A 10,713-nucleotide genomic window follows, 5' to 3' on the forward strand; every position below is an offset into this window, starting at 1 on the left:
GCACCGGTGGTGATAGTGGCTGCGCCTCCCCCACCCTCTATCTCTTTGCATTGTTTCCTGTCTTTATGTACTGATGCCCTTAGTTTGAGAGAACCATTGTCCATTGTAAGAAAATATAAAAGAAGATCATTAGAAGTTCAGATTTCTGTAGTGGCTCTCTGGGTTTTTTGATCAACACAGAGGCTGTCTGAAAAGTGAAACATTTCCAAGGAGAATGTGCTGCCGGACTAAAGAATGCTAGGACCCTAAAGAGAGGCTGAAAAAACCCCACCTACCAGCAGGCTAGACAAAGGGTGCAGGTTGGGGCCTCTTCTTTGAAAGACCTGATTAATGTGAGGTCTTGTTACCTGCTTTATCACTGTTTTGTTATGAGTGAGAGGTTTCAGCATTCTTAATTTGTCTTGGGGATGGGAAAAGGGAAGGCAAACTTGCCTGACGGGGGTCTCAGGGTGAGGCAGATCCATTTGCCCTCAGTGAAAAATAACAGACACAAAAGAGGCAGGTTGTTCTACAAATTCATCCTGAATGTATTTTCTAAAAAAGCAGCCAAAGGCGCTCATCGCTTATCCACTCATCTTGAAGAATAAAGTGTAGGCTCTGGTGATAGCTAAAAATAAGAGTTATCCATTACGCAAAGCAAAAATAGTTCAAAGACCTGAATTGGGGGGGAGGAGGATCCTGTTTTACTAAGCAGGGGGGAAAGTAACGAACACTTGAGAAAATATATTAATTTAGGTAATGATTTTGTGATTTCTGTTTCTGTAATCCTATTCTTTACTAGGTTATTCTAAAGCACATTTAGGTGAAAGGTCTCTTGGCATAATCTTCTCATAATATGTACAATTTTAAAATTAGCTTCAAAACACTTTTTCATACCAACTCTAAAATTGGAATGTATAGAGCATGCTCTGAAGATTGGAATTTTTTAGACAAGAGACAGAAAGTGGGATTTTTGCAATGTTTTACCTCTGGCTCCCTAAAATACGGGTCTTCAGAAAATATTCCGAAACACATGCCACAGTTAATGACAAATGTTCAACGCATACTGTCAAGGGATGGTGGGGACGGGGTATAGAGAGAGGCTGATGCTTTGTAAGGGTTTCATGAATACTGCTTAGTGAAAACTAATATTTAGACTGTTCCTCCCAGTCTGTGGGCGCCTCCTTGTTTGCGCACGAAGATGGCTGAGCAGGCACCGCAGCCAGTGCTGTTCAGGTGTCTGGGTCACGTCTGTCCGTCACCCATTGCTGAGGCAGTTTTCAGAAAACTTGTAACTGATGAAAACGTTTCAGATAAGTGGAGGATAGACAGTGCAGCCACCTCCATGTGCGTATAGGAAACCCTCCTGATTATCGAGGGCAGAATCACATGAAGGAGCATGGTGTTCCCATGAATCATGTTGCCCCGCAGGTTCCTGAAGAAGACTTGGTCACCTTCGATTATCTGCTGTGTATGGATGAGAGCAGTCGGAGAGCCTGGACTAGAAAAGGTCATCAGGTCAATCACAGCAGAGCTACAGCTGAACTCCTTGGGAGCTACGGCCCTCGGAAACAGCTCATTGTTGAAGACCCTACTATGGGAATGAGTCCGACTTAGAGGCCGTGTGCCCGCTGCGTCCGAGGTGCTGCAGGAGAAGGCCCACTGCTGCCCGCCCCGCGTCCCAGCCGAGGTCACGTCCATAGCTCAAGGCCAGTGCTGGTACTTGCGTCCACCTGCTGTTTCTTACCGTAAACATAACTGTGGATGGAAATCAGTGGTGGTGTTTGGCAAAAGAATAAATAAATATCTTTGACTCAGACTGTTTATGGGGCACATGAAGTGTTCTTACGCCAGCGGGGCCTCCCGCTTTGCTCCAGTTTCAGACGAAATCGAAATCGTAGACCAACCAAGTAGAACCTCGTCCCTCTGTCAGCATGTGAGCCTCGTACGTCACCTGCCCTGCCGCTTGCTTCCCCGGGTCCGGACGAGCACCCTGTCCCCGGCACTCCCTTCCCTGGGCGGTAGGAGCCCTCCCCTGGGGTTCACACACCCGCGTGTTTGTAGGAAAGAGATTTAGGGAGTAACAATCGTTCCCAGTTCCTGTCTAGTTTGTAGCATAAGGGAGTCAACTTATTTGTTCCGTTTGAGCCACAGTTATATCCAGAAAGGACACTTGTTAGCTGCTTTATCTGTGGTTGGTAAGATTGGAAAAACGTTATGTTGGAATGCTTAAGTATTGATGTGGTGATACGTATTCTTCAGTGCTTAATTTATAGGGAATTTCTGTGTTCTTTCAGATAACTATAATATTCATATGGCTACATGTGAGAGAAGGCTTCAAAATAAACTGGGGAAATTATAAAAATACAAAAAAGAAAGAAGAAAGAAAACAAATATTTAACAGAACCTGGTACTTGGTTTTAGCTTGTCAAAGATACCAAGTGAAAGATATAATTGGGTTGTTAAGTGGAAAAGTACTGCAAAATATGTAAACAAGTGAGACTTTCTAAATGTATGGTATCACCCTGGCCAGTTTGCCTCAGTGGATGGAGCGTCGGCCTGCGGACTCAAAAGTCCGGTGTTCAGCTCTGGTCAAGGGCACATGCCAGGGTCGCAGGCTCGATCCCCACTAGGGGGCATGCAGGAGGCAGCAGATCCATGATTCTCATCAATGATGTTTCTCTCTCTCTCCCTCTCCCTCTCTGAAATCAATAAAAATATATTTAAAAATAAAATCAACGTGTGGTATCTGACCCAGATATTTATTCCACAAATTGTAGCTAGTAGTCATTATCATAATAAAGTAATTTGGGGGCTGATCGGATTCATTTTGTCTATCTTTCTATTAGCCTTTTGATCTCACATCTACTATAATTTGACCTATTCTTTTCCTCTAGTCTAGTATGGCTAGACTTTGATATGAAAGAAAAAAGTGATTAAAACACATATGCATATACATATATTCATTGATATTTACATACATGCATATAACATTTTGTTATAGAAGGTTAACTCTTGGTTGAATACATTAGCTTAGCGGTTGAATAATAAATAGTTTCTGCTTCTTTTTACGTTATTTACTGTCTCTGAGAACTAAAAGAGTTAGGTGATTAGATTGTGTGCCCACTAGGTTGTAAGATACAGATCTTCCTGATTTTTATATTTCCCCTGCCCAGCACAGCCCCTCACATAAAAATACGCTTCCAAAAAAATGCTTACCAAGTTTTTTTATTATTGTCCTGTTTCTATCAATTTTTAAAGAAGGTATAAATGAATTTCCACCCATCCAAAGTACACTAGTTCTCATACCACCTAGTAAGCATTTGCCACATCTATGGGAAGCATTAGTTTAAGCAAAGGAAACTGACCATTTAAATCTTGCAACAAGAATTATTGTCTCCTAAGAAATAGAATTCATCAGATCAAATAAAGTAAAAGTAAGTAAATGAACAAATTCTTATTCTGATGAGAATATTTATTGGCCATGCCTGTTTGGCTTGAGTAGTTGGAAGCACCCTGACATGGGAGTAAGAGATATGGGTTTGAATTCTCACTACGCCTGACACTGGGCAAAAAAATTTCTTTGAGACTCAATTTCCTTGTCTGAAAATCAATGATAATATCTCTCTAAATTTCCTGAGGCTCCTTGGAAATACCAGGGCCTTTCTTCCTTCCATGTGGAAGCCAGCCATCATTCAGGAGCATTTGTCACTGTGCCAAACTTCCAAGTCTTAAAAGTTAGAAATCATTACATGTGACAAAGACGTGCTCTTACAGCATTAGCTGACTCCTTTCAGCTTTTCTCAGAAGCCCCTACAACTGACCCAGAGAAGGCAGGCTTGCCCCCAGTTTTATTTTTATTTCATTAGTTGGCAAGCACTTATTTGTGGCAGGGACTGTATGGAGCATTTTACTAACAACAACTGATTTAATCCTCTGAGTTTGAGGCCACCCTGTGAAATATGGCCTGTGGCCTTGTTCTACCTAATAATCTACTCTTCATTGTTAAATAAATCAGCTTTCATTACTAAAATAAACATTGCGCGATGGCAGTAATAGTTCACAATGGGGAAAAGCCATAGGTGCACCATAGAGAATTTGATGGGGGAATATTCAAGAAAACCACTCAGAATTTTCTTTTAGGAAGAAAGCAAAGAAATATCTTCCCCTCGGCATAGGCATAGCCATGTGATTGTCAGAGGACGTTTCCTGTCAGCAAGGCCAGATCCCAGAGAAGAATCCAGATGTCTCTCTGCAAAACCAAATACCATTTGCATCCCTTTCATTTTTACTGGAGCTTTGAAGTAAATAGGGATAGAACCAGCCCCAGTAAATTACCTGAGGACTGAAACATTTTTGACATAAGTCTTAAGAACAGAGCAACATATTTCTTTTCCTCCTTCAGAAACTAGCTTTGTTTCATCTTAGAGCCCAGAATGACAGACAGAAATGATGACGGACTGATTGGACAGCCAGCCTCACTCCCCTAATGCCAAATACAGACCCAAGTAGCCCAGGCTGCTGCTTCCCAGGGTCTTGAGCTGATATTTGCATATATATTTAATCACTTGGCTGCACTGGAACTGCTCTGTTAGAATATTTTAATATTAGAATAACATGGTGATTGTGGCAGCAGGCTTGCGTAGGTATGCCTCCCTGATTGGATGCCAGGCTCTAAAACTTACCAGCTGTGTAAACCTGAAAGAGTTGCTTCACATCTCTTTACCTCAGTTTCCTTAGCTGTAAAATAATTATAACAGAACCTATCACATGGGGGGGTGTAAAGATTAAATGAGTTAATGCACCTAAAACACTTAATGCAGTCCCTAATGCCAAGTAAGTACTCCACAAATGATAGGTATTCATATCACTATTCTCCCAGGTTATTCACAGAAATTGAACTAAATATTCATTGTTTGCAGGGGTCCAACCCCAGCAGGTCCAGGGGTCCCCAAAGGTGTGGACGGAGTCGGCGAAGAAGGAATGACACGGAGACAGCATTCAGTTGATCAGCAGCCTTGCCAGGATCTCCAGCCAAGTTCTGGTCTGGATCTCCAGAGAAGTTCTGCCGTTTATTGTCTTGTTACATCCATATTTATAACAGCATCTGCATTTATACCAGTTGATTCTAATCCTATCAATCTCTATTCCAAAGGTTAGGGCGTGTTTCTTATCTCCATTCCAGGGAGTAAAGATTATGTAGCTTAAGCATGATTGTTCGTAGTTAAAGAGATTAATTACTCACCTGGCACTTAGTGAAGGGGTTTTATTCCCCCCCTAACTTCAGGGGAAAATCTCTACCTGGGGGAACAACCTTTCTCGGAGAGGTGACCTTGGTTAAAACACATAGTGCCAAGAAGGTGAGCAAATATATTAAGAACAGTATGCCATATTTGCCAGGTCCCTTGAAACAGCAAGGATGGAACGGCTCCTGGCAATTGTTGAGTGGCACATGTACTGTTTCCCAAACTATGTTCTGAAGCCCTCTATTCCCTGAAGTTCAGCAAAAAGGAGTTTCCTTCTATAAATTATTTTGGAAAACACTGCATTTGAAACATACGAAAGACTTCGAGAGTCCTGTAATTAAAAAGTTTTCATTTTGTTTACCCTTAGGAATTTCACATATATAAGAACACTTAACCCTTTAGTTTCAAATCTACTTTTAATTTTTGTTAGTTCATCTTTTCACTCTGTTTTTCCTAAAATGCAACCATTGCATTTCTCTTTAACATACATGGAGCATTGAACAATTTCAAAGGTGCTTAGCTTATAAGCACATAGTATAGTAGGTCTTCACAGATATAATTAAGTGAAGGCTCCTGAGATGAAGAGATCATCCTGGATTATCTGGCTGGGGGTCCTGAATCTAATGACAACTGTCCTTGTAAGAAAAAAGTAGAGGGAGAGGCAATGTGACCACAGAAGCAGAGAAGAGAGGGATGTGGCCCCAAGCCAAGAAATGCTGGCAGCCACCAGAAACTGGAAGAAGTGAAAAATGAATTCTCTCCTAGAGCCTCCAGAAGGAATGCAGCCCTGTGACACCTTGATTTCACACTTTTAGTTCCCAGAACTGTGAGAGAACACATTTTTTATCATTTAAAGGCACTAAATTTATGGTCATTTGCTGTGGCAGCCCTAAAGAACTAATATACCTAGTCTTACCACTTACAAAATGGGGTTGATAAAAGCCCATTCTGGCATGCCATTGTCAAAATAGTGCTGCAAGGATCAATTACAATAATATATATGAAATGAACAAAATAGTCCCAGAGACATAGAAGCATGGAACAGACTGTCGAATCTCAGAGGGAAGGCAGGGATGAATGGGTGGGAAGGAAGAGATCAACCAAAGAACTTGTATGCATATATGCAAAACCCATGGACACAGACAGTAGGATGGTGAAGGCCTGGGGCGGAGGGGGCAGGGCGTGGTGAGGAGAGGGGGAACTGGGATAGAAGGGGTCAGTGAGGGAAAAGGGACATATGTAATACTCTCAACAATGAAGATTTTTTAAAATAATAATATATGTAAAAATACTCCCACTATTTACAGTACTTATACAGACATAATATTTTTACGATTATTATATGTAATATATGAATCATCTTTTCTTCAATTGAAACAATGACTCCAACTTTTGTTGGCTTGGTAACTTACCTGTTTTACCTTATTCGTTTCGTTTTGTCCTGTTTTGTTTCATGAGAACTAGATCCCGGACCCTCTTCTCCTCCCATTCCATCCCCAGTATGGCCAATACTGAACCTCTCAGGGACACCTGAGTCCTCTTTGTCATTCACTTCCTGCCTGCAGAGGACCTAGTCACAGAACTGGTCTGAAAAAGAAGTTTTACTTCCAAAACAAATCAAAGCTTGAATCGGTATAGTACATATTTGAATTGAAACAAATCCATTGAGAAAATGGAGAAAATATTATGATAAATTAAGAATAATTTACCTACATTGCAATGAAATAGCTCAGGAATATTTAGCATTATATTTCTATTTCAATAGAAGATGTACTGGACCGGTATTAAGGACACCTGCCTCTTTGGGCTCTGAAAATAAATATGTTTGCTTTTTCTAACTTTTCCCTGAGAATCATAAGAGCTCAGACCCACAAGGACTGTGGCTTTTGAGACTAAGGGCTGCAATTAGGGATGCATCCTTGCATGCAGGGAGGCAGCTGGGAGCCCTCCCTAGTTAGGAGCTGGCTTCCTTAGCTCCCTCCAGGAAAGAGGCTCCGCGGAGGCACCTCCCGCAAGAAGCTACTGAAAGAGCCAGCCTGGGGACTCTCACTTTCTTTTGGAAACTGTGTCCTTTCCCTATTCATTCAGCAGCTGACTTTACTTACTCCCAGCAGTGATCAAATTTCTCTGTCCTTTCAAGTAAGGATCTTCATTCGATAGAATCTAGACTTGACTGGATATTTAACTCAGAGTGGCAAGCAATGAGGGTTTCCGAGGGGCCTTTTACTGTGGTATTTACATTTATTTCTAGACACAGATTCTTATCTCCAGTCATCCTAAATGTTACTGAAAATTCCATTTATAGGGCACTTGGATGAAATCAAGGAAGATATGCATTTCAACTCTTTTTTTATTATTATTACTACACTCTCTCTCTGAATGTCCACTATCATCTAAAAGTTCTGACATTTTTAACTAGAATTTTTTAAGTTATTAAGGAGGGTGTTTGGGGAGAACGGTGTATTCTTTTCAATATTGTTTGTGGCTTGATCAACACTTAGCTCAATATAGTCTACATGTCCCTATGTGACATTGTTAAAACCTGTGGTTTACAAAGTTAACTACGATGATTGTGCATCCCATTGACATGTAAATCATAACAGGTGAAGGATATGGGAAAGATTTTCATTGGCAGGAGCTATTAGTCTAACACAGTGGTCGGCAAACCGCGGCTCGCGAGCCAATCAGTCTATTCAGGCTACTAAACAACAGAAATATATTTCTCACAGTACTAGAAGCTGAAAATCTGAGATCTGGAGCCTGCAAAGTAGGTGAGGGCCCCCTTTTGGCTGACTTTTCATTTTAATCTCACATGTCAGAAGGGAGTGAGGCACATCTCAGGCCTTATTTTAAAATATATTTTTATTGATTTCAGAGAGAAAGGGAGAGGGAGAGAGAGATAGAAACATCAATGATGAGAGAGAATTATTGATAGGCTGCCTCTTGCACTACTGGGGGACGAGCCCACAACCTGGGCATGTGCCCTTGACCGGGAACCCGGGACGCTTCAGTCCGCAGGCTGACACTCTATTTACTGAGCCAAACCATCTAGGGCTCTTGGGTCATTTTTAAAAATTATTTTTAGTTAAATTTATTGGGGTGACATTGGTTAATAAAATTATATAGGTTTCAGGTATACAATTCTATAATATATCATTGTATATTGTGTTGTGTGTTCACCACCCCAAGTCAAGTTTCCTTCTGTCACCATTTACCTCCCCTTTTACCCTCTTCCACCTTTCTCCACCCCACCCTTCCCTCTGGCAATTGCCATACTGTTGTTTGTTTTTTCTTTGATTAATCCATTCACCCCTCTCACCCAGCCCCCAGCCCCCTCCCCTCTGATAGTTGTCAGCCATTTCTCTGTCTGCTTTGTTAGTTTATTTTGTTCATTAGATTCCATGAAATCATATGGTATTTGTCTTTCTCTGACTGGCTTGGGCACTAATACCAGTCCTGAGGGCTCAACTCTCAGGAGCTAATTACTTCCCATAGGTCCTGTCTCCCAGTGCCACCACCTAGTACCGTCATGCTAGGTTTCAACATTTGAATATGGGGGGATACAAACAGACCATAGCAAAGACCTCTGTTATGCAGCTTTATTTTTCAACTAAAATTGTAAATATGAACATAATCTCCAGATTTAAAATTACAAAATTAATATAAAAATTAATATTTCAGTATTATAAGGAAAGTGCAATTCATGGTAGCTTTATTATTAAACTGCTGCTTTTACTAATAAAAAATTATTTCAGCACTTATCACAATTAATAACAATACATACATTATAATATTCTGTGACTAATATCTCTTCATAGCCACTCTCCTACATTTAGATGTGCCCTCTACAATAGCAACAAGTTAATACAATAGCAAATGCCTTGTATATCAGAAACTTATAGTTTTAGCATTTACCTCTAGGTTGCTTTTTGAGCCTGATGAAAAGACTGACTATAATATACACTAGCCATATATATATGCACATTAATTTGCAATGACAATTATGCCCAACCAGAAACTCATACTAGACAAAGGTGCCAAGACAATTTAATGGGGATAAAAGAATAGTCTTTTCAACAAATTAGTTTTTTTACCATACACAAAAAGTAACTTGAAATGTATTATAGATCAAATGTAAGAGCTAAAAGTCTAAAACTCTTAGAAGAAAACATAGAAGCAAATTTTAATGATTTTGGATTATGTAACTATTTTTAACTATATAAAACACGTGAGAAAAAGAAAAAACAAATTGGACTTCATCAAAATTCAAAACTTTTGCACTTTAAAATACACCATCAAGAAAGTAAAAAGACACAGACTAGAAAAAAATGTTTGAAATATTTTCAATAAAGGACTTGTCTCTAGAATATATAAAGAACTCTTATAATTCAATAATTAAGAAGATAAACACTTCAATTAAAATTAGCCAAAATATCTGAATAGATATTTTAACAAAAAAGATATAGGAATGGCTAATGCATACATGAAGAGATACTCAACAGTACTAGTCATTAGGGAGATGCATATTAAAATCAGGAAATCTCACTTCACACCTACTAGTATGAGGGCGATCCAAAAGGCAGATAATGCCAAGTGTTGGTATGGATTTGGGGAAATTGAAGGGAATCCTCACAATAATTGAAAAAGAAAATGGTACTGCTACTTATACAGCCTGGTGAATCAAGATACCATTTCACTTACAACTTCAGCAAATAAAAGACAAATATTCCACATTCCCTTATTCCATGGCCCATGAAAGGAAGCATTAATCAATCACTTAAGTCTTCACCATCAAACCTACGCACACCTTCCTCATTTTATCAAGAGAGAATGTTATGCAAATATTCCTAATTATCATCACATATTACTTGACTCCCTTTAGAACTCCTTCCAATAGTCTTCTTCTTTTATGATAATACAAATGGTCCAGTGCACAGATTCATGCACATTGAAAGGAAATTAATTAGAAGAAATATTTTAATATCGCTGTTCATCCTTTCCCTATAATAAAAGTGTCAACCAAATTCATGATCAACAATGACAGATCGAAACACACACGTGCATTTGGCGCCACGAGAGCTTTATATGTATCGTGCATGTGCGAGTCAACTTAGCCTTTTATAGATATAGAATAAACTTGCTTAATTAGACCTGCTTTCTGATATAAACTTTTTCCAGCCAGTGAAGCACCCAAATTCTCTTTCAGGTAATGGTCAGCAGCACAGCAGTAAATATCAACACGCACTCGAAACACACACGTGCATTTGGCGCCACGAGAGCTTTATATGTATCGTGCATGTGCGAGTCAACTTAGCCTTTTATAGATATAGAATAAACTTGCTTAATTAGACCTGCTTTCTGATATAAACTTTTTCCAGCCAGTGAAGCACCCAAATTCTCTTTCAGGTAATGGTCAGCAGCACAGCAGTAAATATCAACACGCACCAGAGTATTATTGTAGATCATGCAGTGAAAACAAAGGATAACA

At 39.7% G+C, this 10,713-nt stretch overlaps 1 pseudogene; it reads left to right on the plus strand.

The window, feature by feature from the left end:
* The first annotated feature begins 1,180 nt into the window (after positions 1–1,180).
* Positions 1,181–1,682, plus strand: LOC102771098 (annotated as a pseudogene).
* Positions 1,683–10,713: the final 9,031 nt, after the last annotated feature.

The sequence above is a fragment of the Myotis davidii genome, unplaced genomic scaffold (assembly GCF_000327345.1).
Source record: "Myotis davidii unplaced genomic scaffold, ASM32734v1 scaffold71, whole genome shotgun sequence".
NCBI lineage: Eukaryota > Metazoa > Chordata > Mammalia > Chiroptera > Vespertilionidae > Myotis > Myotis davidii.